This window comes from Bombina bombina, chromosome 5 (genome assembly GCF_027579735.1).
Source record: "Bombina bombina isolate aBomBom1 chromosome 5, aBomBom1.pri, whole genome shotgun sequence".
NCBI lineage: Eukaryota > Metazoa > Chordata > Amphibia > Anura > Bombinatoridae > Bombina > Bombina bombina.
In genome coordinates, this window is record NC_069503.1 from 844,013,974 (window position 1) to 844,040,175 (window position 26,202).

General features: G+C 38.8%; 1 long non-coding RNA gene across 1 annotated transcript in view; it reads left to right on the forward strand.

Annotated features, from left to right (window-relative positions):
• Nucleotides 1–24,359, forward strand: part of LOC128660889 (uncharacterized) — a 71,786-nt gene extending 47,427 nt beyond the window's left edge. Inside the window, exon 2 of the long non-coding RNA XR_008402590.1 lies at nucleotides 22,982–24,359. This is a non-coding gene — a long non-coding RNA (uncharacterized LOC128660889). The remainder of the gene's footprint in view (nucleotides 1–22,981) is intronic.
• The last annotated feature ends 1,843 nt before the right edge of the window (nucleotides 24,360–26,202 follow it).

Sequence of the window (26,202 nt, forward strand, 5' to 3'; positions counted from 1 at the left end):
AGAAGACAGAAAGTATGGTACGATCGGGGGGCCCGAAAGAGAATCTTCACCATAGGACAAAAGGTGTTAGTACTTAAGCCGGTGAAGACAGACAAATTGCAGGCGTCCTGGCAGGGTCCCTACCAGATCGTAGAGAAAAGGGGAGACACCACTTATGTGATAGCTAGCTGCCACGACAACAATCTTAGAAAGACATTCCATGTAAACATGCTCAAGGAATATTTTGAGCGACCAGAGAACGTGACGGCCATATGTTGTTCCCCTCAGGAAGACCCCGACAGTTTACCCATTCCAGACCTATTAGAAAAGAGCCTCCCCACAGGTATAGTGGCTCAGGTTCAGATAGGGGACCGACTTAGCCCCACTGAAAGGGAGCAGCTCAACCAACTCCTCCAGTCCAAACACCTCACCTTCTCCCCGAAGCCAGGGTACACTACTTTAACCACCCACCAGGTAGATACTCCGGGACAAGCTCCCTTGCGCCAGGCTCCGTACCGAATCCCCGAAGCAGTTAGGACAGGAATGAAGAAGGAGATCGATGAGATGCTCCAGCTCAGGGTAATTGAGCCCTCCGATAGTCCCTGGGCCTCCCCAGTTGTCTTGGTGCCCAAGAAAGATGGGACCACCCGGTTCTGCGTAGACTATCGGAGGCTCAATGAAAATACCGTGACGGACGCTTACCCTATGCCCAGGGTAGACGAGCTACTCGATCGTATAGCCAGGGGAAATTACCTGACCACTATTGACCTCTGCAAAGGTTACTGGCAGATTCCCCTGGCCCCGGAGGCTATCCCCAAGTCGGCATTCGTCACCCCATTCGGCTTATATCAGTTTAGGGTAATGCCGTTTGGGATGAAGAATGCCCCAGCTACATTCCAGCGCTTGGTGGATAGGCTCCTGGATGGCTTCCAGAGTTTTGCTTGCGCCTACCTGGACGACATAGCGATCCACAGTGAGTCCTGGGAGGACCACTTAGCTCATGTGGGAATGGTTCTGGATCAGATCCGGGCTGCTGGCCTGACTCTGAAGCCAGAAAAATGCCACTTTGGGATGGCCGAGGTACAGTACCTGGGTCACCGGGTGGGGTGTGGAAAGCAGCGACCAGAGCCGGCCAAAATAGAAGCTGTCGCCAATTGGCCCACCCCCATCACTAAGACTCAGGTCCTAGCCTTCCTGGGCACGGCAGGGTACTATAGACGGTTCGTACCAGACTACAGCACACTTGCCAAACCCCTGACTGACTTGACCAAGAAGAACTTACCTCGACAGGTCCTGTGGTCTCCCCACTGTGAAACGGCTTTCCAGGCTCTCAAAAATGCTCTAATTAACGCTCCTGTCTTGGCGGCCCCAGCCCTTAACAAACGTCTTATCGTCCATACCGATGCTTCCATGTTCGGGCTGGGAGCCGTCCTCAGCCAAGTAGGCGAAGATGGAGGGGAGCATCCAGTTGCCTACATCAGCCGGAAGCTCCTGCCCCGCGAAGTCAGCTATGCAGCGGTCGAAAAGGAGTGTTTGGCTTTGGTGTGGGCATTAAAGAAATTGACTCCCTATTTATATGGTCAGGAGTTCACTCTGGTCACCGACCATAACCCGTTGGTGTGGCTGAACCGGGTCTCTGGAGATAACGGCAGGCTATTACGTTGGAGCTTATCGTTGCAAACCTTCAATTTCACCATTACTTACAGACCTGGGAAACAGAATGGCAACGCCGACGGGTTGTCCAGACAAACCGACCTCAGCCCCGCATAACCAGCGGTCTGGACAGCCTTAGTCTGCCCCGAAAAGGGGTCAGACCGTGTCTGCCAGAGTGTTCCACAGAAAGGGAGCAATGTTACAGAAGCATTAGTTATTTTGTTGTGAAAAGCTTATTTCCCAGCAGCAATGCCTGAACCAGCAAGCCAGCGCCTAAGAAGGGCTCCAAGAAAACCGTAACAAGTTTCATTTCATAAAGAGTTAACTCTTTTTTTTTCAGCTTTTAGAAACTATTGTCTAATCACCTCTGGAGCCAGACTGCTAATTGATAAGATGAACTTGTAAACTTGTTATCTTAAGTACTGTAATCCTATTGTGGCCTGTCAAAGGACAGTGCTCTCTATCTAAATGTGTGATGGGGGATTTTGTGCTTCCCCCCCTCTCCCCCTGGGAGTGCCCTGTGTGCATGTAACCTTAATAAAAAGCAGGCTGGGCATCCCAGTCCTGAGTTCTTGTTTTGACCCTCAATCGCAGCGTTGACTCGTTTTTGTGGGCAGAAGGGTATCCTAGCTGTACTGCAGCTAAGGGAGATTATTCTATATTTGCGAGACTCATATAGAATACTATGGAAAGCAGCTTCTCCCCTCTTTAGCAATAGGGATCCAGGCTACTAAGCGGTCCATCTCTCAGCGAGACTAAGGGTAACCGTAACAGATATCCCATATGTCACTAGCTCATGGACTCTTGCCAATTACATGAAAGAAAACATAATTTATGTAAGAACTTACCTGATAAATTCATTTATTTCATATTGGCAAGAGTCCATGAGGCCCACCCTTTTTATGGTGGTTATGATTTTTTGTATAAAGCACAATTATTTCCAAATTTCCTTTGTTGATGCTTTCTACTCCTTTCTTTATCACCCCACTGCTTGGCTATTCGTTAAACTGAATTGTGGGTGTGGTGAGGGGTGTATTTATAGGCATTTTGAGGTTTGGGAAACTTTGCCCCTCCTGGTAGGATTGTATATCCCATATGTCACTAGCTCATGGACTCTTGCCAATATGAAAGAAATGCATTTATCAGGTAAGTTCTTACATAAATTATGTTTTTACGGACTACTTTTGTGTTTTGCCTAAGGTTGTTTTTTCAGACGAAGTTAGCAGATAAATTGTTGCCCCTTCTTTGTGTCCTGATCCTAAACATACTTCAGAGAGACCTTTGCATAGATTGGATGATGTTAGAGCATTGAAATATTATATTGATGTTACTAAGGATTTTAGACAGACTTTTAGTTTGTTTTTTCACTTTTTCTGGTGCTAGAAAAGGATAGAAAGTTTCTGCTGTTTCTTTGGCCTCTGTTGAAACTCTTTGATTCACAGGGCTTACTTGGGGCAGGTCGGCCTCCACCGCAACGTATTCTACTAGGTCAGTCACTACTTCTTGGGCTTTCAAGAACGAGGCATCAGTTGATTTGCAAGGCAGCTACCTGGTGGTCTGCATACTTTTACTGAATTCTACCCTATTTATGTTTTTGCTTCTTTTGAGGCAGCCTTTGGTAGGAAGGTCCTTCAGGCAGTTGTCTAGGCTTGATTTTCTCTTGCCTGATTTATTTAAGTGCATTAAAAAGAGAGAATATTTGTCCTTGTTGGGTTTTTATAGGGTTGTGGATTTGATTGTGAAAAAAAAGATGTTTTTTAAATCACACCCTTTGTTATTACTCGTGGACTCCACAGCTTGGGTATTAGTTCCCAGGAGTAATAAATCATGGACTCTCACCACCTGTATGAAAAAAAGTTATTCTTACCTGATGAAGTAATTTCTTTCACGGTGGTGAGAGTCCATGTGACCCCACCCTTTGTTTTTTGGGTTTAGTATTTTTTTAGCACCTCATTTTGTTTCTTCTCCTTTTATGGCTTTTATTCTTTTTTCTTACCCCATTTTCCTTGGGTATACATTAGACTGAGGTACATGTAAATTGGAAGGGGTTTTAAAGATCTCTTGGGGTTTGGGAATCTTTGCCTCCTCTTAGTGGTAAGGAAGAGTAATTCCCAGGAGTAATGGATCGTGGACTCTCACCACCATGAAAGAAATTAATTTATCAGGTAAGCATAAATTATGTTTTTGTATCCTGTTACTTCTTGACTTCTGGAAAAAAGTTTCCTGCCTTGTAAGCTTTATGTTGTTTTTTGCTAATTTTTTTAAAAGGACAAGAAACACAAAATGTTTCTTTCACAATTCAAATAAAGCATACAATTTTGAAAAAATTTCTAATTAACTTATATTATCAAATTTCCTTAAGTCTTTTGGTATTTTTTGTTGAAGAAGCACCAATGCACTACTGGGAGCTAGATGAACCCAGGTGAGCCAATGACAGAAAGCATAAATGTGCAGCCACCAATCAGAAGCTAGCTCGCAATAGTGCATTGCTGCTCTTGAGCATATCAAGATATGCCTTTAAACAAAGGATACCAAAAGAAGGAACTAAACTGGAAATTTCTTAAAATTGTATGCTCTATTTGAAGCATGAAAGACAAATTTGGGGTTTTATTTTACTTTATAGTATGAATGATAAAGTTATGCTCATGCAAGTTTAAATTAGCAGTTTGCCCTTGTCAAAAAATGCTGGCTAAGATAATGAAACTATGGTATTTAAATATGTCCTTACATGAGAAAATATTACTCCCAATATAATTACTCCCTGATTTGGAAGAAACTACACTATGGAATAACTTTCTGTACAATATGTATACATTTTGCTTCCATCAAGGAATCCAGAATAATAGGACAATTAAACTAGCAGATAATCATATGGACATGTTGCTGGCTGACAATTTTTCTTCATGAAAATATAATAAATACTGTATATCTGTGTGTGTGTGAATTTTCCATTTCATGTCTGCAAATGTTTAGTTTAAGATTTTTCTATAATTGGTTCATATTCTTTCTTGTTTTACTCTTACTGTGTATCACTTTCAGACATTATATTATATGCTTGTAATAGGGTATTTTTTGCTTTAAACAATACCTGTGAGATGCTGTATCTTCTACTGTTGTGATTTTCTTTCTTAAGGTGCTGAGAGTCCACGATTCTTTATTGTTGGGAATTTATCACCTGTCCACCAGCATTTTCTTTGCCTTGCTTAGGAGCAGGTGAAGATATGTGTTAAGGCTTTTATTTAATAATTACAGGAGAGGGATTTAGGAGAGTACTGGCTGTGCAATGTAAATCTCCTTGTTGGAGTTGTGACCACAAGCCCTACAAGGGTGTCGCTGGGACAGTTCCTTTAGCCTCCTCCTGTTGGGCCATGAAGATGTTCTCTCTCAGTATTTCCTCTACTGTATGTTACAGTACTGAATTGGCGATCTACTGAATCTCCAGGCTGGAATCAGGGTAAGATCAGAGAAACTGGCAGATAACGGTAAGCACCTCTCACAGCCCCCAGGCTAGTAGTAGGCACACTAAGTAGTGTACTATAGCTAAACTAACACAAGCTTGTGTCAGACATAGGCAGATAGTCACAGAGGTCAGACAGTATACTGTAAAGCAGGGATCTCAAATACTGACCCACCAGGATACCAGGAAATTTCCTGGTGGGCCACAGCATCTGGGCCTGGTCAGAGCCCGCACTACTGCACTACCTTAAGGCCTTAGGGCGCACTGGCAGTTTCCTTTTTATTTGCGGTGAAGGTGCAGCCTGCTTTCTGACTCTAATCACTGACCGATGGCCGGAAGCAGTGATTAGTATGGTCTGCACCAGCCAGAGGTACAGACCAATCTCTCCTCCACTGAACTTCCAGGGATTCATTTTAAACGGTTTTAACCTTTCATTGGACCACCAGGGATTTAACCCCCTCCCTGCAATTTTTTTCTTTTGTTATTCAGATAGAGCATGCCATTTTAAGCAACTTTCTCATTTACTCTTCTTATCAATTTTTCCTTGTTCTCTTGGTATCTTTATTTGAAAAAGCAGGAATGTAAGCTTAGGAGCTGATCCATTTTTGGTTCAGACCCTGGGTAGCACTTGCTGATTGGTGGCTACATGTAGCTACCATTCCTGCTTTTCAAATAAAGATACCAAGAGAATGAATAATAATAGATAGTTGCTTAAAATTGCATGCTCTATCTGAATCATGAAAGAAACAATTTGGGTTTCATATACCTTTAAGGAAGTTTTGAAGACTTTAGGGGATCAGGACCCTAAGGCTGCTGAGGATAAGGTTTTAAAGCAGTTGTATATTATTTTCAAACCCAAATCTAAGTCAGTTGAGGTTTTTCCAGTTCCTGTTTTTGTCACTTATCTCATTTCCAAGGAATGGGACAAGTCTGTGGTTCAGTTTATTCCTTCTCCTAAATTCAGGAGACTATTTCCTATTCTAGATTCTAATTTGGAGCTTTGGGAAATCATTCCTAAGGTAGATGGAGCCATCTCTACTTTAGCTAGACAAACCACAATCCCTCTTGAGGACAGCACTTCCTTCAGAGAACCTATGGATAGGAGCTGGAAGGATTCCTCCGGAAGGCCTTCGTGCAGGAAGGGTTTACTGTTCCAACAAGATGTGGGTATTGCTTGTGTTGCAGCTGCAGCAGCTCTTTGGTGTGATTCTTTATCCGACTGGTTTCAGAAAAATCACATCAACAGCAATCAGCGTAACAGCACTAGCCCTGCCTCACTATAGCATGAAATTCCGGTTTCCCAATACACAGTCATGTAAAGGTTTTAAATGCCTAAAGGAACTGTACATTGATAGTAAGGATAATTCACTTATGATATCGTCCCAGGCAATAATCAGTTGTTCTGTTGTTAAGCCGCAAAACTTCAGTGAGGATAACACATCAACAGTGTTTTACACGCTCGCTAAACCTCCTCTGTAGTTCCCCATACAGAGACCGATCCGATCCTGTGCTTCCGGTTCCAAAGGAAATTTCAGCGTCTTGACTTAATGTTTAAAGAGCCCATTAGCAGGTTCAAGGAGCAACAGTCCAAGTAAGAAGACTAGAGCGGCTCAGAAAACATGATCAACTTTATTAAATAAAAAGAAACCAACGTGGGCTGCACAACATACGAAAATGTTAAAAACTATTAAGAGCAACACATATCCCAAGCAAAGGACGCGTTTCGGGTTTCCCGTACTCACAGATAGTTGGGGGAGAGTGCTCAGGATATATTTATCAAACAAGTTAAAAATAAACACCTGGTGCTACAAATTGTTACACCTATTACACGGTTCACATCTAATCCTGCTATTTGCTACACCTCTTTTATAGATATTACAGATATCAAAATGGGTGAATATAAGGAGAACTCTATACCTGTGTAGTGACATGTTTTAAGGAGACCTATATATACAATTAGCGTGATACAAGACATAGGACGCAAGAAACAGTAAACAAAATAGCACACTAGGCGTTATACATTTTGATGTCCTGTATCATTTGAAAATCATCTGAACAGAATAAATAGAAACAAATATATGCCTGTCAAATATAATTATAATGACAATGAATTGTCTGACCATATGCGCATATTATACCTATAATTTATAATACAAATACTAACCAATCATAATTGCCCATATGTGTTTATTTATGGTAATAATAAAATGTAAATAAATACTCAATAGACTGAAATGTATATAGTGACAGTCATGAATCAAATATCTGCAGACTATGGCAATATGCTGCATATAGTGGCTAAAGATATATATTCACAGCGAATGAAAGTAAGATGAATTAACTTAAAAACATTAAACTACTAAGTATGGAACTGATACGTTTTTAAAGATCTATGGGACCTACCTTAGAGACCAAGGGTATGTACTAATTCTGGTCATTATATGCTATGAATGGTTAGTATATAAACTATGTATGGAAACAGTCTGATGTACAAAATACTGAATATCGAAAGTGCAGAAAAATTCACCATCATTGCAATACCCTCACAGTACAAAACACATGATTACATTTTTTACAGTCTCTATGTGAAATAGAGAGTCAGAGTTTAAATGTAACACTGGAAAACCAGTGGGCATACTAAGTTGATCTAATGTTCCCAGTGATTCATTATATCATAAGCAGAATTGAAACCTTTCGGATATCTGGTCTCTAATTTAAAGAAAGATCCAGAAAGTTTCTCTGCGATACAGTTCCTTTACTCTCATACGAGTTCTATAGTGTCAGTATATGGCTGAGTTATAATACTATATATTTAATAATTATTCATTAAAACAAACCCCCAATAAAACGCATATACGAAACAATTAAAATTAATATAAATTCCTAAATTCTTTATATTAGTTAAATTTATAAACACATTAAATTATATTTATAGAAAACCAGATATGAATCACATGATATACACTTATGTTGTTACAATATTCTTTACAAACCAAATGTACCTTTATAATTAACCTTATTCACAATTGAATTGCATTACCTCACCACAAGGAAATACCAAAGTATGGGCCACTAACTTTCACAGTGCTTAGTTAAACAATAGAACAATATACTTTAACAGCCAATTCCTATGCCAAGTTATCTGAGATGAAATAAATTCTTATTAGCTACAATTAAGGCAAGTTCTAAAATATATATAGTTGCCAATTATTTAATGCACATCAGAGAGATTTACTTACAATAATAGGCCTGACTTAGAAATATGAAATATAAAGGACCTTTGTTTAGCAAATAAGTTATTTATCAATAGAGACTAGTTTTAAACTACACAGGGCTATGAAACACAAGTTTAAAATACACCCTTTTAAATTTACTAACTGCAATTAGACTGTAGCAATAATGAATGTATTTCTTTATACTTTACCTAAATAAGCAAATCAATGTTGCATATTCCTGAGTTTCTTGTGGGTCTTCTATGGAGGGTTTACTCACAATGTGCACAGGTGTAGACTTTAAGAATTGTTAATATTTATTTTTTCAAGAAAGTTTCCCCAAAAATGGCAGAGAATATGCTTGGCACCAAAGCCTATGTATTTTCTCTCCAAAAGTTAATGCTTCTTTTAGTCTGTGTCCTTTAGCAGTGAGCTGTCTGGACCTTTATTCCAAGAATAAAGAATTCCTCCCCGTTTCTTTAATCACCCCACAGAATTTGGATTGGCCCTTCGGAGCTTGTCCCTGGTCCGCCCTTAACGGATTTGAGCATTGATTGGTTATTCGGGAGACACCTCCCTGATTGGCTTATCTGGCTCTGCATGTATTCCAATAGTTAATTTATTTGGCTGTCATACCAGTTTTAATCCCCTAGGGGGCAGCAGACAACCGCAAATGCAAATATTGCTAACAATTTAATACATTCTTATAAAGTGATTATTTAACATACTATAATCTCTTATATTAATAAATCTCTCTTGTCAGCATCTATATTTCATTTAACATAACAGAAAATGTACAATTTGACACCAAACACCAGTATTTTATCAATTTCTATGTTAAAATAGAAAATATCCATGTTTATGACTAATATTCATAGGACATCTTGCTGTCTGTAAAATAAAGAAACAAATATTTTTATTCTGAAATCTTTGGAGCAGATTTTAAATTTACTGTATAGCTACTATTATATCCAGCATATATATCCCAATTTGTCCCTTAGATGTCTGGCATTGTATTGTATCTCAATAGGAATGTAGTATATTTCATATTTAATGTTATACAAATAGATAATCTCATATCCATTATTTTGTACCTATTATTTGATAGTCTGAGGTACATATTAAATATTTAAAAACTATATAGATAATTTGTTTTCAAAATATCTTAACCTATGTACTTTTGATATCTTAATTCTTGGCTTCTATGCTTTCAAAGAACACATGGCTGGGCAGGATGCGTATGTAGCTCAACAGGAGATCATTTAACATGTAGATGGTAAAAGCTACAATTCCTTGAAAATGTTTGTAGGTTCAACCATTCCCACAGATGGACCGTCTATTCCCCACAGGGGGGCCTGTGAGTTCATTACTCTTCTTTGGCAGGAAGCCCATATATGGGCATATACCTCTGAGGCTCCATCATGCTAATATTCACTTTGAAGTAGCCCACTGGCTTTATTTATACAACAGTCTATGCCTTTGTTCTTTCTGAGATAACTATGCAAACAATTTCATTTATGAATGAGAGAGGGGGCTGGTTTACACAGTCAAGAATCATTTGGCAGATTAAATACAACTGCTGTAACCAGTTTCATGTATAATGAATCCTGTGGTCTTAACAACCATATATATATATTAAATAATATATATGTGTATATATATATATATATATATATATATATATATATTAATAATCCTCACAGATACCCTGCCAATAGCTTGCCATTTTTGTGTTTCAACTGATTGATGATGTCGGTGTATAAAGTGTGTAGCTAGGGCTGAGCATTCTTTATTGCAGTTGATATTAATTAAATGTTCACAAATTCTTGACCTCACCTCCCTAGTGGTGAGGCCAACATACTGCAATTTGCACTGAATGCAAGAGATAAGGTACACAATAAAGCCCATGCTAAAAATCACCTTTAGTGGATATTCAGGAACGCATTTGCTTCTTACGATTAGCTCCTTTATTTGTGATACAATCATTCAGGTTATCCGCTTTAATGCTAAAAATACAGCTTTGGCTGTCATCGTCAGAAGGTCCCTTGTGACACCATGTCAGCAGACCACGTCTTCAACCAAAGTCAAGACGCTTTGAAACCTAATCCAGTCTGGAACAAGTCCAAACAAAACAAGAAGTCTGTTCTCAATTCAAAATCTTCATGAAGGTGTGGTGAACGATCCAGACCACTTGCTGGTAGAGGCTAAACCTTTTTAAGAAGGTCTGGTCTCAGTCTGTTCAGAATACCTGGGTAAAGTAAATTTTATTTCCCAGTAGTAAAGAATAAGTTTTCGTCACGGCCTCCTCAGGAGAGATTCATTCTGTCTCAAGGAAGTGGCTTCAATGGAGGACATGGGAGTAATTGTTCCTTTTTCAGAAAAAGGGAGAGGATCTGAAAACCTTAAACAAGTTCCTGAGAGTTCCTTCTTTCAAGATCGATTCTTCCTTTAGTCCTCCAAGATCAATACATGACTATTTATAGACTTGAAGGATGCATACTTGAACATCCCTATTCACAAGGAGCATCATCAGTTTTGCCTTCCAGGACAGACATTATCAGTTTGTAGCTCCTACCTTTGGTCTTGCTAAAGCTCCTACAATCTTTACAAACCTTTACAAATGTTTTAGGTGCTCTCCTGTCGGTCGTCAGAGCTCAGAGAATAGCTGTAGCTGCCTACTTGAACAATATTTTGGTTCAAGCTCCCTCTTTATCTTTAGCAACTGTTCATACAGAGAAACTACTCTGGTTTCTTTGCAGTCATGACTGGAAAGTAAATGTGGCCAAGAGTTCGCTCACTCCTATTACAAGAGTATCCTTTCTGGGAGTTATCATAGATTCGATCTCCATGAGGCTGTTTTTGACTGACCAAGGCAAGATCAAGTTGGCAGTATCAGATGATATTCCATTCACAAGGCTTAATATATGTCTCCTACAACTATGCATGATAAGGCAGTGGAATGGCGATCACATCAACCTTCCCCAGTTAATTCAGTTAGACCCTTTAGTCCAACAATCTCTGTATCCCAGTGTCTCAGGGGATGGTTTTCTTGTAAACAAACACTTAAAGTCCTGGGGCTGCAGTAAAACACTTATTCTTTATTAATCCAGTAAAAGCATACATGAAGACATCAGAAACAAAAAGCATGCCCTTAGTGTCTTAAGCTTACGCGTTTCGGCTGGTGTGCCGTACTCATAGCTCTCTGACCACCTCCTCACTAATGGGCTATTTAAGAGGTGTAAAAACAATTGATTCTCTAAGGCTCATGCTTTGATTCATTTAACTGTTTAGTTACTAAGCAATTAGACTAACATACAAGTGTGCTAATTTCTTCTAAATCGCTTAGTACTTGCTGTCTGTACTTTACATGTATCCACTGCACAGGATTCACTGACATAAAACATTGTTAAATAAATGACATTCAAACAATTTCAAAAGATTAAACATTGTTAACATTTTTTGCACATTTTTTGCACAATGCCAACCCACTTTATGTGATACCTGTCACTTAACTATTTGCAACTACATGAAAACTTAATAATGCAAAGGGAGTAATATGTATAAAAAAGTGGGCTAGTAATACTAAATGATAACTTAATATTCGTTTTCTTTGCCTTTGTACACTTTTGAAGATAAAGGAAGTAGAATCTAATCTATTACATACATCATTCTCTAAATTGCCTTTGTAGCCTGTTGCTAATATTACTACTACTCACCCTGACCACTATTCTCCTAAATAGCTTATATATAATGCTCTTCTATCCAATTGCCTGTCACCATCTAAATTAGATAAGATAACATTTTAACTTGCATCAAAAAAATTTTTTGCTATTAAATGCATACTCATAGAACTTAATATCATTGGACGTATGGCTTCAAGTTAAACGTTCAGACTAGAAATTCCAAAATACAGAAAAAAATCTAAACTTCATTTGTTCAATAATTGGACATTCCTGAACATTAATAGTAACCTGTAAAATTTGGTGACAGTATTATAATAATATATCTAAAAGATCTAATATCGTCCCCCAACAGGTCACTCATTCATATCTAAACTTAATTCCAAAAGTTAATAAGATCGTAGGACGAATTAAGACCCTTTGGGTATCTGGTATGGAGATGGAAAATCCAGAACACCTCTCTTTTTGCTAACGCCTGGTCTCTATCACCCCCTCTCTTTCTGGTGTTAACTATTTCAATGATGGTCCATTTGAAACTATCCACCTGTCTGTTGTGTACCAATTTGAAATGCTGCACCATGGGGGTGGTCAAATCCCCACTTTTTATGTCTGAAAGGTGTTCCCTGATACGTTCACGTGTTTCACGTGTTGTCATATCCACATACTGTAGGTGACAAACCTCGCACCCTGCTAAGTAGATAGTATATTTACTTCTACAGTTCATGCACCTGTTATGTCTATAAGATTTGTTGGTCACTTCACTCTTAAAGCCTTCTCCTGTTTTGACATGTTCACATGCCTTACAGGAATTATTATGACACCTATATACCCCTTTAAAATGTAGCCATGAACTCTGATCATCTCTTAGAGATTCTTTAAGCTGTGTGGGTGCTAAGATATTGCCCAGGGAAACTCCCTTCCTGAAGGAACATTTACATCCTTCCCTTACTGTTTTCTCTAAAGTTCCATCTACTGCCAGAAATCTGAAGTTTCTTTGAATAATATTGCAAATTTGGTGGTATTGCATACTATAGTCAGTGGTGAAAAAAATTCCTTCGCTGCTTTGTTTTTTGGCTTCAGATTTCTCTAGCAATCTTTTTCTGTCAACTTTGTCGACTTCCTGCCTTGTCTGGTTCACTGTGTGGCGATTATAGCCTCTACTAAGTAAACGTTCAGACAACTGGTCAGCATGTGTCTCATAAATCTGAGGGTCACTGCAGTTCCTCCTAAGTCTAGTAAATTGTCCCTTTGCCACAGACTTGAAAACTTGTTTGGGATGACTGCTCCTGGCAAGGAGGAGAGTATTGCCTATTATGGGTTTCCTATAGACTTCAGTTTCAATGCCTGCATTCAAAGTGCCAATTAGTGTTAAGTCTAAAAAATTAATTCTAGTTTTGTTGAATTCAAAAGTGAATTCTAAACCCATATCATTTAAATTTAACCAGGCCACAAACTCCTTTGCTAGGTCCTCCGTATCCCTCCACACCAGGAGCAGATCATCTATGTAACGTTTGTAAAAACGTATAGACTGTTTGAAGGGGTTTTCATCCCCATAGATGCGGGACAGCTCCCACCAACCCATGTAAAGGTTGGCGAAAGAGGGTGCAAATTTCGCACCCATAGCTGTCCCGCACCTCTGGAGATAGAAAACCCCCTCAAAAGTGAAATAATTGTGTGTTAAAAGGAACTGCAGCACCCCCAGAATATATTGAATATATTCATCCTTGTAACCTGTCCTTCGAAGGAAGAAACTAACTGCCTCCAGGCCCTTATCATGGGGTATTGAGGTATACAGCGCCCTTACATCGATCGTAAGCCACATGTCCGATTCTTCCCAGTCCAAATCTTTGACAAGATTTAGGACATGGGTGGTATCTAGGAGGTAGCTACTGAGTCCACTTACTAGTGGCTGTAAGATACCATCTAACCATTGGGAGGTTCTCTCTAATAATGATCCAATACCACTAACGATGGGTCTACCCGTGACCTCCTCCAGGGATTTGTGCACTTTAGGTAAGTGATTGAAAATCGGTATCACAGGGTTATCTACCAGGAGGAAATCACAGGTAGACTCATCTAGGATCCCTAATTCTTTACCATCATCCAACAATTGGGCCAATTCCCTTTTGAATTTAGTGGTTGGGTCTCCTCCCAATTTTAGATAGTGCTTTACATCCCCCAACTGTCTTTCTGCCTCTGCAATGAACTGAGACCTGGACATCACTACAACAGAACCACCCTTGTCGGCACCTCTAATTACCAAATCTGTGTTGTTTTGTAATTTCTTCAAAGCCCTCTTTTCCTTGGCATTCAAATTAGAGAGACCAATTTGGGTGGTCTGATGCAGCGATGTCAAGTCTCTCTCTACCCTTGCCTGAAAGGTTTCCAAAGCACTACCCCTGCATTGGATGGGATAAAATTTGGAATCTCTTTTGAAACTCTGTGTATTAGGGGTGTTTGGATTTTCCTCAATCATCCCTTCTTGCCATAAATCCTCCATATTGACTATATCACAAACCTCACTGAAGGACATAGAGTTCCCTGCAGCTGTCCCTCTGACTTCATTGCCTCTATCAGAGTGAACAGTAATCCCAACTTGCTCATTGTGAAAAAAAATTCTCAATGTAAGTCCTCTGATGAGTTTATTTACATCTATGAGTGTATTAAACAGATTAAAACTTTGTGAGGGAACAAAGCCCAAACCTAAATTTAACACCTTCAGTTCCATGTCAGTGAGATTGTGATCTGACAAATTTATAACATTGTTTGTTATTGGTATCTGTTTCTGAATCTCCCTCTTCGGGTTGGATATCGGTTTTGACTTCCTTGGTTCTCTGAACCCCCTCTCCCGCGACCCCCTCCCTCCGGTTGGGTCTTGGTGAGGGAAAAAACCTGTTCAAGATCCCTTCTATCTTCCTGATTCATGTTAGGTGTATCATTATGTCTATCTTGCACATTGTCTGGTGTATATCTGGACCCTCCAACTTTTTGTTGTTGTTGTTGTTTCTTTAAAATAGGTTGTACCTCTTTAGATTTCACTTTAGGTTTAACTGATTGATCTCTTACATTCTGTACAGAATTGGAGGATGGTTTTCTTGTGTCTGTCATGGGAAATAATCACCACAAACTCCATCTTGTCAGGTGGAGGGGAGGGGTCTTGGGCTCCTGAAGGTCTCAGGGAGTTTGGTTGTCTCAGGAGATCCTCAGGCAGAATTGATAGACGCACTAGCAGTTCATTGGTCATATCATCTAGCTTATCTATTTCCTCCAATTGTGCTTCTACTAAGGGTATTTGCTCGAATCAAGCAGGAACACATTTCTGCAAATCTTAAAGGGACATGAAACCCCAAAAAAATTATTTCTTGATTCAGATAGAGAATACAATTTAAAAAAAGTTTATTTTATCAAATTTGCTTAATTCTCATGTTATTCTTTATTGAAGAAATATCTAAACATGTAGTGTCTGGAACACTACATGACAGGAAATAGTGCTTCCATCTAGGGCTCTTGCTAATGTATAGCATTGTTGTCATATAGTATTGCAGACACGTATACACTCCCAAACTTACCTTCCTGCTTTTCAACAAAGGATAACAAGAAAGCGAAGAACATTTGATAATAGAAGTAAATTGGAAAGTTGTTTAAAATTGTATGCTGTATCTGAATCATTAACATTTTATGTCCCTTTAATAGCTCCTGCTTGGCCCCGCAGGACGTATGCAGATCTGGTTCAGATGTCCAGCGCTCCTCCATGGCGTCTTTCTCAATGTCCGTTCTTTTATCAAAACCTTCAGTTTGACTGCTTGGAGATTGAACGTTTATTTCTTTATCAAAGGGTTTTTTCTGATTTTGTAGTAGAGGCTTTGATTCAGGCTTGTAAGGCTGTTACAAGAAAAAAATACCGCATTGTGGAAGGTTGATCTTTTTTGGTGTTCTGATCGAGGATATACTTGGCATTCTGTTAGGATTCCTTGAATCTTACAATTTCTTCAGGATGTCCTAGACAAGCGTCTATCGGCCAGCACTCTAAAGGGTTACATTTTAGCACTTTCTGTTTTATTGCACAGAAAACTTGCTAGTCTTCCAGATATTCAGGCTTTAGTTAGAATCAGACCTGTTATCAAGCCTAATTCTCCTCCATGGAGTTTGAATTTAGTTCTAAGGGTCTTGCAGTCTCCCCCTTTTGAACCTATGCATTCTTTAGATATTCAGTTGTTATCTTGGAATGTTCTGTTTTAATTAGCCATTTCCTTGGCTAGGAGTGTACCTGAGTTAACAGTTCTTTCTTGTGATTCTCTGAAGAAAAGAAAATAAGCAGAAAACTAGACAAAGTCTGTAAAACAGCTTTGGCCTGGTGAATCACTAAATACAGAGAATATTAACCAGGACATTTGGATTCCCTCTTTATGTCCTAATCCTAAATCATCTAAGGAGAGATTATTGCATCTGAATGTTGTCAGGGCCTTGACGTTTTATTTACAGACTGTTAAGGATTTTTGCCAGACTGTTATGGATTTTTGCCAATCTACTAGCTTGTTTATTTTGTTTTCAGGTAAATGTAAGGGTTACTTCTTTGTTTTTTCATGGTTAAAGAGTTTGATTCACAGAGCTTACGTAGAGGCAGGGCAGTCTCCACCTTTACGTATTATAGCTCATTCAACTTGTTTTGTATCTACTTCTTGGGCCTTCAAAGATGAGGCTTCACTAGAACAAATTTGCAAGACTGCAACTTGGTGGTTGTCGGATACTTTTACTAATTTTTACCATTTTGATTTCTTTGTCTCAAAGGAGGCGGCCTTTGTAAGGAAGGTTCTTCAGGCTGTAGTTCCTAATAGATATGTATCTGCCTTTCCTTTTTCATTTAAGTGATTGAAATGTTTAATGAATAAGTGTCCGGTAACTAAAAGTAATCTTAAAAAAAGGGGCACTTTCATTCATTAAACTTTACAATGACACTTATTTTATAAAATATTTACCTTTGCTTTATAGTCAACATAACTTCTAGCCTCCACCCGTAGCTCCTGCTTTCATTAGCATATCGATAACGAATCCAGCTTTCTCTGGAGCTGTACGCCAAAGGGGGCACACAATGATTAGAGGAAAATAAGTATTTTAAAAAATAAGGTTACACTGGTATCTTTGGAAGCATGGCTGGAAAATAGTTATCTCACCCTCAGCACAAGAGTGTACTTTCTGGGGATGCTCTGTCAGCATGATTATCTATCTCACAGATCAACACAAAGAGAAATTGCAGTCTGCCTGTCGTCTGCTCCAGTCTACTCCTCGGTCTTTGGTGGGCCAATGTATGAAGGGAAATGGGGGCTCATGGTGGTGGCCTCGGACGCTATTCCTTTTGCTTGCTTTCATCTGAGAGCTCTACAGTTATGTATGCTCAGTCAATTAGACGGAAATAATCTGGATTTGTCTCAGACAATATCTCTGGACTCGGTGACAACAGAGTCTCTGTCCTGGTGGCGGTCTCAAGGATCAGTCCTTCAGGGTATGAGTTTCCTATGCCCTGCCTGGGAGATCCTTACTACAGATGCAATTTTTATCAGGTTGGGGTGCTATCTGGGGTTCATGGATAGCCTAGGGCATTTGGTGTCCAAAAGAACTGGTTCTTCCTATCAACATTCTGGTATTTAGGGCAATCTTCAATGCTCTACAATTGTGGGCCCCAGTTGTGCTTTGTCTGTTTTATTCTATTTAAATCAGACAACATCATGACTGTAGCTTATATCAACCCCCAGGGCAGAACCCACAGTTCTTTGGCAATGAAAGAGGTGTCTCATATCCTTCAATAGGCAGAGACTTATCAGTGCCAAATATTGCCTATCCACATTCCAGGAGTGGACAATTGGGAGGCTGATTTCCTGACCAGACAGACGCTCCGGGGAATGGTCTCTAAACCAGGAAGTGTTCTGCAAGCTCAACCGCAGTTAGGGGTATCCAGAGATAGATCTCATGGCTTCCAATCTCAATGCCAAACTTCCAAGATGCAGGTCAAGATCGAGAGATCCTCAGGTAGAGTTGGTGGACACTCTTGCAGTTCCTTGGCATTTCAATCTTGTGTGTATCTTCCCCCCCCCCAATTGTCTTGCTCCCTCGAGTAATAGCTTGAATCAAGCAGGAGGGAACCACACAGGGATTCAGATCTAGTGAGAATGTCATCTGCTCCTCCTCGGAGGTTACCTCAGAGACCGCACCTTTTATTTTAGGTTCCATTTTTCTCTAAAAATCTAGATTCTCTGAGGCTGACTGCTTGGAGGTTGAATGCTTAGTTTTGTCCCAGAAGATATTCTCTGAGGCGGTGATTGATACTTTGATTCAGGCTAGAAATCCGTTACCAGACGTATCTATCACAAGGTATGGAAGGTTTATATGTCTTGATGTGCGGATCATGGGTAACCTTGGGATAAGGTCAAGATTCTGCGTTTTCTTCAGGTTCTACAGGAAGGTTTTGAGAAGGGTCTGTTGGCTAGTTCTCTTAAAGGTCAAATTTCTGCCTTGTCTGTTTTGTTGCATAAAAAGTTCACTAGTTTTGTCTGATGTCTAGAATTAGGCCTGGTTTCAAAACTGTTGCTCCTCCGTGAAGCCTTAATTTAGTTCTTAGAGTTCTTCAACAGACTCAGTTTGAGCCTATACATTCTATTGATATCAGGTTACTTTCTTGGAAAGTTTATTTTTATGCCTGAAGGGTATCTGAATTGTCTGCTCTTCAATGTTACCCGCCTTATCTAGTGTTTAATACGGATAAGGCAGGCCATACTGAGATGGTGTTAGAGCCTTAAAGTTCTATCTTCACTACCAAGAATTTTCGTCAATCCTCTTCCTTATTTATCCTACACTCTGGTAAGTGCAAAGGTCAGAAAGCCACTGCTGTTACTCTATCCTTATGGCTCAGAAGTTTGATCTGCTTGGCATACATTGAAGCGGGTCGACAGCCTCCATCTCAAATTACGGTACATTCTACCTGTGCAGTGTCTTGTCCTGGGCCTTCAAGAAAGAGGCTTCAGTAGAACAGATATGTAAGGCTGCTATTTAGTCCTCTGCATGCTTTCACAAAATTTTATAGATTTAATGTTTTTGCCTCAGCAAAGGCTTCTTATGGGAGAAAGGTTCTACAAGCGGTGGTGCCTAGTAATTACGACTGCCTTCTCTACCTTTCACTCCCTATTCATTTTGTGTCCTCCTCAGCTTCGGTATTGTTTTCCCAAAGGTAATGAATGAATTTGTGGACTCTCACTGCCATTAGAAAGTAAACATGATTTATGCTTACCTGATAAATAATTTTCTTTCTTGGCAGCGAGAGTCGTAGTGGCAGCAGTCTTGGCACCTCTCCTCGGCTTGAACTAGAGAGAGTAGGGGAAGTGGGAGGGATATTAAATGCTTTGCTTGGGGTGTCTGCTTCCTCCTGGTGGTCAGGTGAAATATTTCCCAAAGGTAATGAATTAATTTGTGGACTCTTACTGCCAAGAAAGAAAATAATTTATCAGGTAAGCATAAATTATGTTTTTTATTATGTGATTGTAACTGTATTTTAAACAAGGAAACTATTGTGTTCAATGAGTGCTAGTATAAAGATGCGCCACACTGCTAATGGTATTAAAGTGTTTTTGATTGATTGGAATAACACTGTCAAATACAGTATGGTTGGAGGTTATGCAGTGCAAACAAACTTGAAAAATATACAATCAGTATGTATATATGTATGTGTGTGTATCTCTCTCTCTCTCTCTATATATATATATATATATATATATATATATATATATATATATATATATATATATATATAAAAAATTGGCAAAGAAAGAGCACTCACCGGGACTAACAATTATACAGCATATCAAGCTTTTTATTAATACAGGTGACGTTTCGGGGATTCCAACCCCGTCCTCACCTGTATTAATAAAAAAGCTTGATATGCTGTATAATTGTTAGTCCCGGTGAGTGCTCTTTCTTTGCCAAAAATGTTGAATGTTCTTTGGATGCACCCTGGGCGGCTGAGATATAAAGTGAGTGCAGAGTTCACAAGAGACTGTTTTATATATATATATATATATATATATATACAGGGAGGGCAGAATTATTAGGCAAATGAGTATTTTGACCACATCATCCTCTTTATGCATGTTGTCTTACTCCAAGCTGTATAGGCTCGAAAGCCTACTACCAATTAAGCATATTAGGTGATGTGCATCTCTGTAATGAGAAGGGGTGTGGTCTAATGACATCAACACCCTATATCAGGTGTGCATAATTATTAGGCAACTTCCTTTCCTTTGGCAAAATGGGTCAAAAGAAGGACTTGACAGGCTCAGAAAAGTCAAAAATAGTGAGATATCTTGCAGAGGGATGCAGCACTCTTAAAATTGCAAAGCTTCTGAAGGGTGATCATAGAACAATCAAGCGTTTCATTCAAAATAGTCAACAGGGTCGCAAGAAGCGTGTGGAAAAACCAAGGCGCAAAATAACTGCCCATGAACTGAGAAAAGTCAAGCGTGCAGCTGCCAAGATGCCACTTGCCACCAGTTTGGCCATATTTCAGAGCTGCAACATCACTGGAGTGCCCAAAAGCACAAGGTGTGCAATACTCAGAGACATGGCCAAGGTAAGAAAGGCTGAAAGACGACCACCACTGAACAAGACACACAAGCTGAAACGTCAAGACTGGGCCAAGAAATATCTCAAGACTGATTTTTCTAAGGTTTTATGGACTGATGAAATGAGAGTGACTCTTGATGGGCCAGATGGATGGGCCCGTGGCTGGATTGGTAAAGGGCAGAGAGCTCCAGTCCGACTCAGACGCCAGCAAGGTGGAGGTGGAGTACTGGTTTGGGCTGGTATCATCAAAGATGAGCTTGTGGGGCCTTTTCGGGTTGAGGATGGAGTCAAGCTCAACTCCCAGTCCTACTGCCAGTTTCTGGAAGACACCTTCTTCAAGCAGTGGTACAGGAAGAAGTCAGCATCCTTCAAGAAAAACATGATTTTCATGCAGGACAATGCTCCATCACACGCGTCCAAGTACTCCACAGCGTGGCTGGCAAGAAAGGGTATAAAAGAAGAAAATCTAATGACATGGCCTCCTTGTTCACCTGATCTGAACCCCATTGAGAACCTGTGGTCCATCATCAAATGTGAGATTTACAAGGAGGGAAAACAGTACACCTCTCTGAACAGTGTCTGGGAGGCTGTGGTTGCTGCTGCACGCAATGTTGATGGTGAACAGATCAAAACACTGACAGAATCCATGGATGGCAGGCTTTTGAGTGTCCTTGCAAAGAAAGGTGGCTATATTGGTCACTGATTTGTTTTTATTTTGTTTTTGAATGTCAGAAATGTATATTTGTGAATGTTGAGATGTTATATTGGTTTCACTGGTAAAAATAAATAATTGAAATGGGTATATATTTGTTTTTTGTTAAGTTGCCTAATAATTATGCACAGTAATAGTCACCTGCACACACAGATATCCCCCTAAAATAGCTATAACTAAAATCAAACTAAAAACTACTTCCAAAACTATTCAGCTTTGATATTAATGAGTTTTTTGGGTTCATTGCGAACATGGTTATTGTTCAATAATAAAATTAATCCTCAAAAATACAACTTACCTAATAATTCTGCACTCCCTGTATATACACCACATTTATATTTTCTCAAAGGCATGTTACAACATTATTGTGCAGCTTACCGCAAAATTGATCAGACTATTAGATAGGTAGATATATATACAGTATATATATATATATAGAGAGAGAGAGAGAGAGAGGTTTATATAATATAATGAAATACCAGTATGCCCTAGAAAATTATATATAGATAGATAGATAGATAGATAGATTTATAGATCTATAAAGAAAATCAACAAATGTGCACAGTATAGTATAAGCATCTGAATCAACCAATTAATGGCCACTTATTAAGATCAGGCTGATATTTAATAAAGTATTTATCTAAACTAAAACTAATGGGTGCCATATAATATAACTAATAATGCATATGCCCAGCGTTTTAAATTATTAAATATATCTTATATAAGTAAATGTATAATAGATATTGCCGCTTGTAGAGACTATTTTACTCATAGTATTTAATTAATATAAATGGCCCTTATAGGTTAAATATATGTGCCCCATAATAAATTAATTAATTTGCATGGCCCTTATAGGTAAAAAAAAAAAAATACGCTGCTGCTGGACAGTGTCCGATTGAAAGGAGGAGAGGGCAGTAATAGGAGAGACACTTTTAGGCAGAAGGGAGAAAGTTAGTGAGACATGAAGTAATAAATTGCATGCTATCTTGTCTCTTTCACCGGTTACACCCCATTGCTTTCTAATGTTTTGATTATTAAAACTTAGGTGGGGCAGGCAGTGAAAGTTTGCAATTAATTTAAAAAAAAATTGTCATTGCATTTTTTTCCGCTCTACTTAAATTTCTACCTTGCCCTGGGGGAATCTGTACAGTGTGTGTGCAAATGAAGTCCAGGCTCCACCTCCATCAGCCAATCCCCCATTGTTGAAAGCTGGAGGTGTGCTAGGCTCTTCAGAGGAGATATTTGATATGCATTTGGCTTCATGAGTGTTCTCCAAGGTATACAATGCACCCCAGAGAAAATGTCTATGCTGGTTGTCACTCATAACCACATTTTCCATGCCAGCCTCTCCCTCACTTGCAGACTACAGTTCAAGACATTTAATACAAGTTTAAATATAATAATTATCACAGACATGTAATCTGTTCTTTACATTATAAGCAATAACATTTTCTTAAGATGTTTAGTGAGTTAAGATGGTTTCAGAAAAAAATGGACAAAGCAGCAAAGTTTGAAAGAGATTACAAAGTTTATACAAATTAACATTTCTATGCATTCTGCTTAGGAACTACAATAGTCCATAGAAAAGAAGCTGCATGCATGTTTCTGATAGAAATAGTATAGAGTTGTGGCTGTTTAATGGGTTATTTCTTTCTAAACAATATCCTATGTTTTTATTAAGGTTACATCAAAGAAGAACTTTCGCCTTGTCAGCGTCCACGAAGAAGACAACCTTACAGTTCAATGTTTTCTACAAAGGCAAAGGAGCAGAAGACCTAAGTGTACATTTGATTTCTGCACAATTTTAAATTAAGATGTGTATGTGAATCTGTCATTTTGTTTTGTAAACAGGATTGCACATTTTTAAAACATGAGCTACGCGATGCACCTATAGTTTAAACTCTTATTTCTGTTTAGTTTCGGTATGTGCATTCCATGTTTCAGTTGTGGAATAATTAACCGAATGTATAGGACATGAAATGTCTTTACTGAATTAATAAGAATACATATCCTCTCTTAGTGATATGCTTCAGAATACCAGTGGCAAACATAACACTTGATAGTATACCCTGTTAGGTTACAAACGTTGGATCATAAAGAAGAATGAAAACAAAAAAGTTTCTTTCATTATTGTCTAAACATAATATTTTTTTTAAAAAAAATATTCTATTATCAAATTTGCTTCGTCCTCATGGTATTCTTTGTTGAAGAGCATACCTAGGTAGCGTGCACTTGTCTGGAGCACTACACAACTGCAAAAGCAGATGCCATCTAGTGCTCTTGCAAAACTGAGCCAACCTACCTGCTTTTCAACAAAGGGTATTAAGAGAATGCAGTAAATTTCATAAAAGAACTAAAGTGAATAATTAAATAAAAATGTTGGGTTTTATGTCCCTTTACTTATGACTGTAATTTAGTTGTAGGTTCTGTGCATGTATTCTTGAGCATTCTAATATTAAGCATGCAAGATAGATAATCAAGAGGAATGTGTAGGAGGATTCTATACAGTTTAACCACTAGACAATAAAGATGGTGTATGGCCGCTAAAATACAAGAATATAACACAAGATCAAACCTCTTCATATGAATGTACAACCAGCAGATACATCCAATACCATAAAGCACGGGCAAGTGTAAGTCTATAATTTATAGAATGAAGATATTGCTGCATTCTAGTGCTGTATCATAGCAACCAATGGTGAGGGATATGGGGATATAGTAATAAAACCCACCTCTATTTGTAAGTATAGTTTTGAATTTACAGAAATCACAGAAATAATTCCTGGTGCATAGCCGTTTCAATTTTTACACTGACTGCTAGATAAATAACTTAAATTCAATCAATGTTTATAATAAAATTTTAAATATACACTAATATTTAATTTGTATATTGACTTTTGTACGTATATATATATATTTTTTTTATTTTGCACCTTTTAAAACTAGCTGGGTGCTTTGTTTTGCACTGTTTGAATTAAAGTCTGTTTTCGGTTTTCTTTTTATGTTTGTAAAAGAGATGACCTTAAATTGTAATATTAAAAATGTGAACTATGCCATCATTTAGACTATTATTTCTCCTATCTGAATTGATTGTATGAAATAGTTTTTATATAAAGGTCCACAAATCTGAAATACCTTTTATATTTGCAGATAGACTGAACATCAGACATTTTGAATGAAATCGTATAGTCTCTAGTGTATTACAAGTCTCTGACAATGTAGAAATGATTTTAATTGTCTTATGTTGAACAAGGCAGACTTGTCAAAATACAAAGGGGGAGTACTAAAGGCTGTTAAAAGGAAACTAAAATGGTTTGAGAAAATGTAAAAGAGCATGAAACCCATTTTTTTCTATCATAATTCAGATAGAGCAACCTTCTATTATCTAATTTGCTTCCTTCTCTTGGTATCTTTTGTTGGAAATCACACCAAGGTAGGCTCGGGAGCAGAAATGCACTACTAGGAGCAAGCTACTGATTGGTGGCTGTTTATATATGACTGTTGTCATTAGGTCATCTGATAAGTTTTTACTGATCTAATTGTGATAGTGAATAAAACTGTTAAATATACAAAGAGCTCTGAAAGCAGTATGAATGTTTCACTCTGCAGGTTTAGTTAAAATGGGAAGCTTTTTGAATAGTATCCGCAATGCTAGTTGAAGGTATAAAGCAGGCCTTGATAAAACCAGGAACAACTGGCACCTTAAAGGGATAGAAAGGTGAAAAAAAATAAACACCACACCTTCTCAGAGGGTCAGCAGTGGCTTGTATGACACAAACTATGTCTTCAGAAGCAATACGCACCACAGTCACCTCTCTGAGCATGCCTACTGGTGCCTGGACCCTCACAGGATATGTGCATATGCTGCTTAAAAACAGTAATAACTTTTACCAGAAGCATTTTTGCCAATGGAAGTATGCTTCAATTTAAATTAAAAAGCACCCATGCACAATTCATTTTTGACCTTTCTATCCTTTTAAAGTTAGGCTTGGATATCCAGAGAAAATGCAATGGTTCCTATACCTACAAATATCTTCAACTATCACTAAATTTAGGAAACATAGCTCAGCGACACTGTTGACAACACTTGAACGTCTATGCAACTCACCTAATCAACACAAAAAGCTGATTTCAGCCATATACTTAGCGATACAAAAGGCTAAACACACCTCTAAAACTAAACTGATGGAACAGTGGGAAAGGGAACTGAACAAAATATACTCAATCGATGAGTGGGACACACTCCTATACACATCGAGCAAAGGAATGATCAGTGCGGACTTTAGAGAAAATTGCCTAAAAACATCTTTCAGGTGGTACTTGACCCCCATTATCACCTCCCACTACACTCAGGGGGGCAGCAAACTCTGCTATAGGGGATGTGCAGACAGGGGGACATATATTCATATGTGGTGGGAATGCCCGCAAATTAAACAGATATGGTCTAGGCTGTCTACACTACTTAGCGAGGTCCTGACGACATCTATCTCTCTGACTGCTCCACAGGCGCTGCTAAACGAACATATAGAACCCTTCAATGCACCCATTAACACCTTTATACGGATTCTGTGTACTGCTACTAGAATATGTGTGGCACGACACTGGAAGTCAGGGGCACCCTCGTGGGGCGAGGTGACGGATAAAATAAAGGCTACATATAAATTGTCGGAAACAGCAGCACATATTCAAAATAACCACAATCAATTTTCCAAGATATGGTACTTCTGGCTATTAGCGGGTTATTAGTGATGACAGTGGGGTGGAGGGGTGCACCCTGACTACGGAGGTGAGGAACTAATGTTTGGGTTGGGTAGGGAAGACCAACCAACAATGACTAGAAAACCTCTTGGAGTGACCTTAAAATTGGTGGGGGCCCCTTTCCTGGATCTGCTGCAGTTGGGA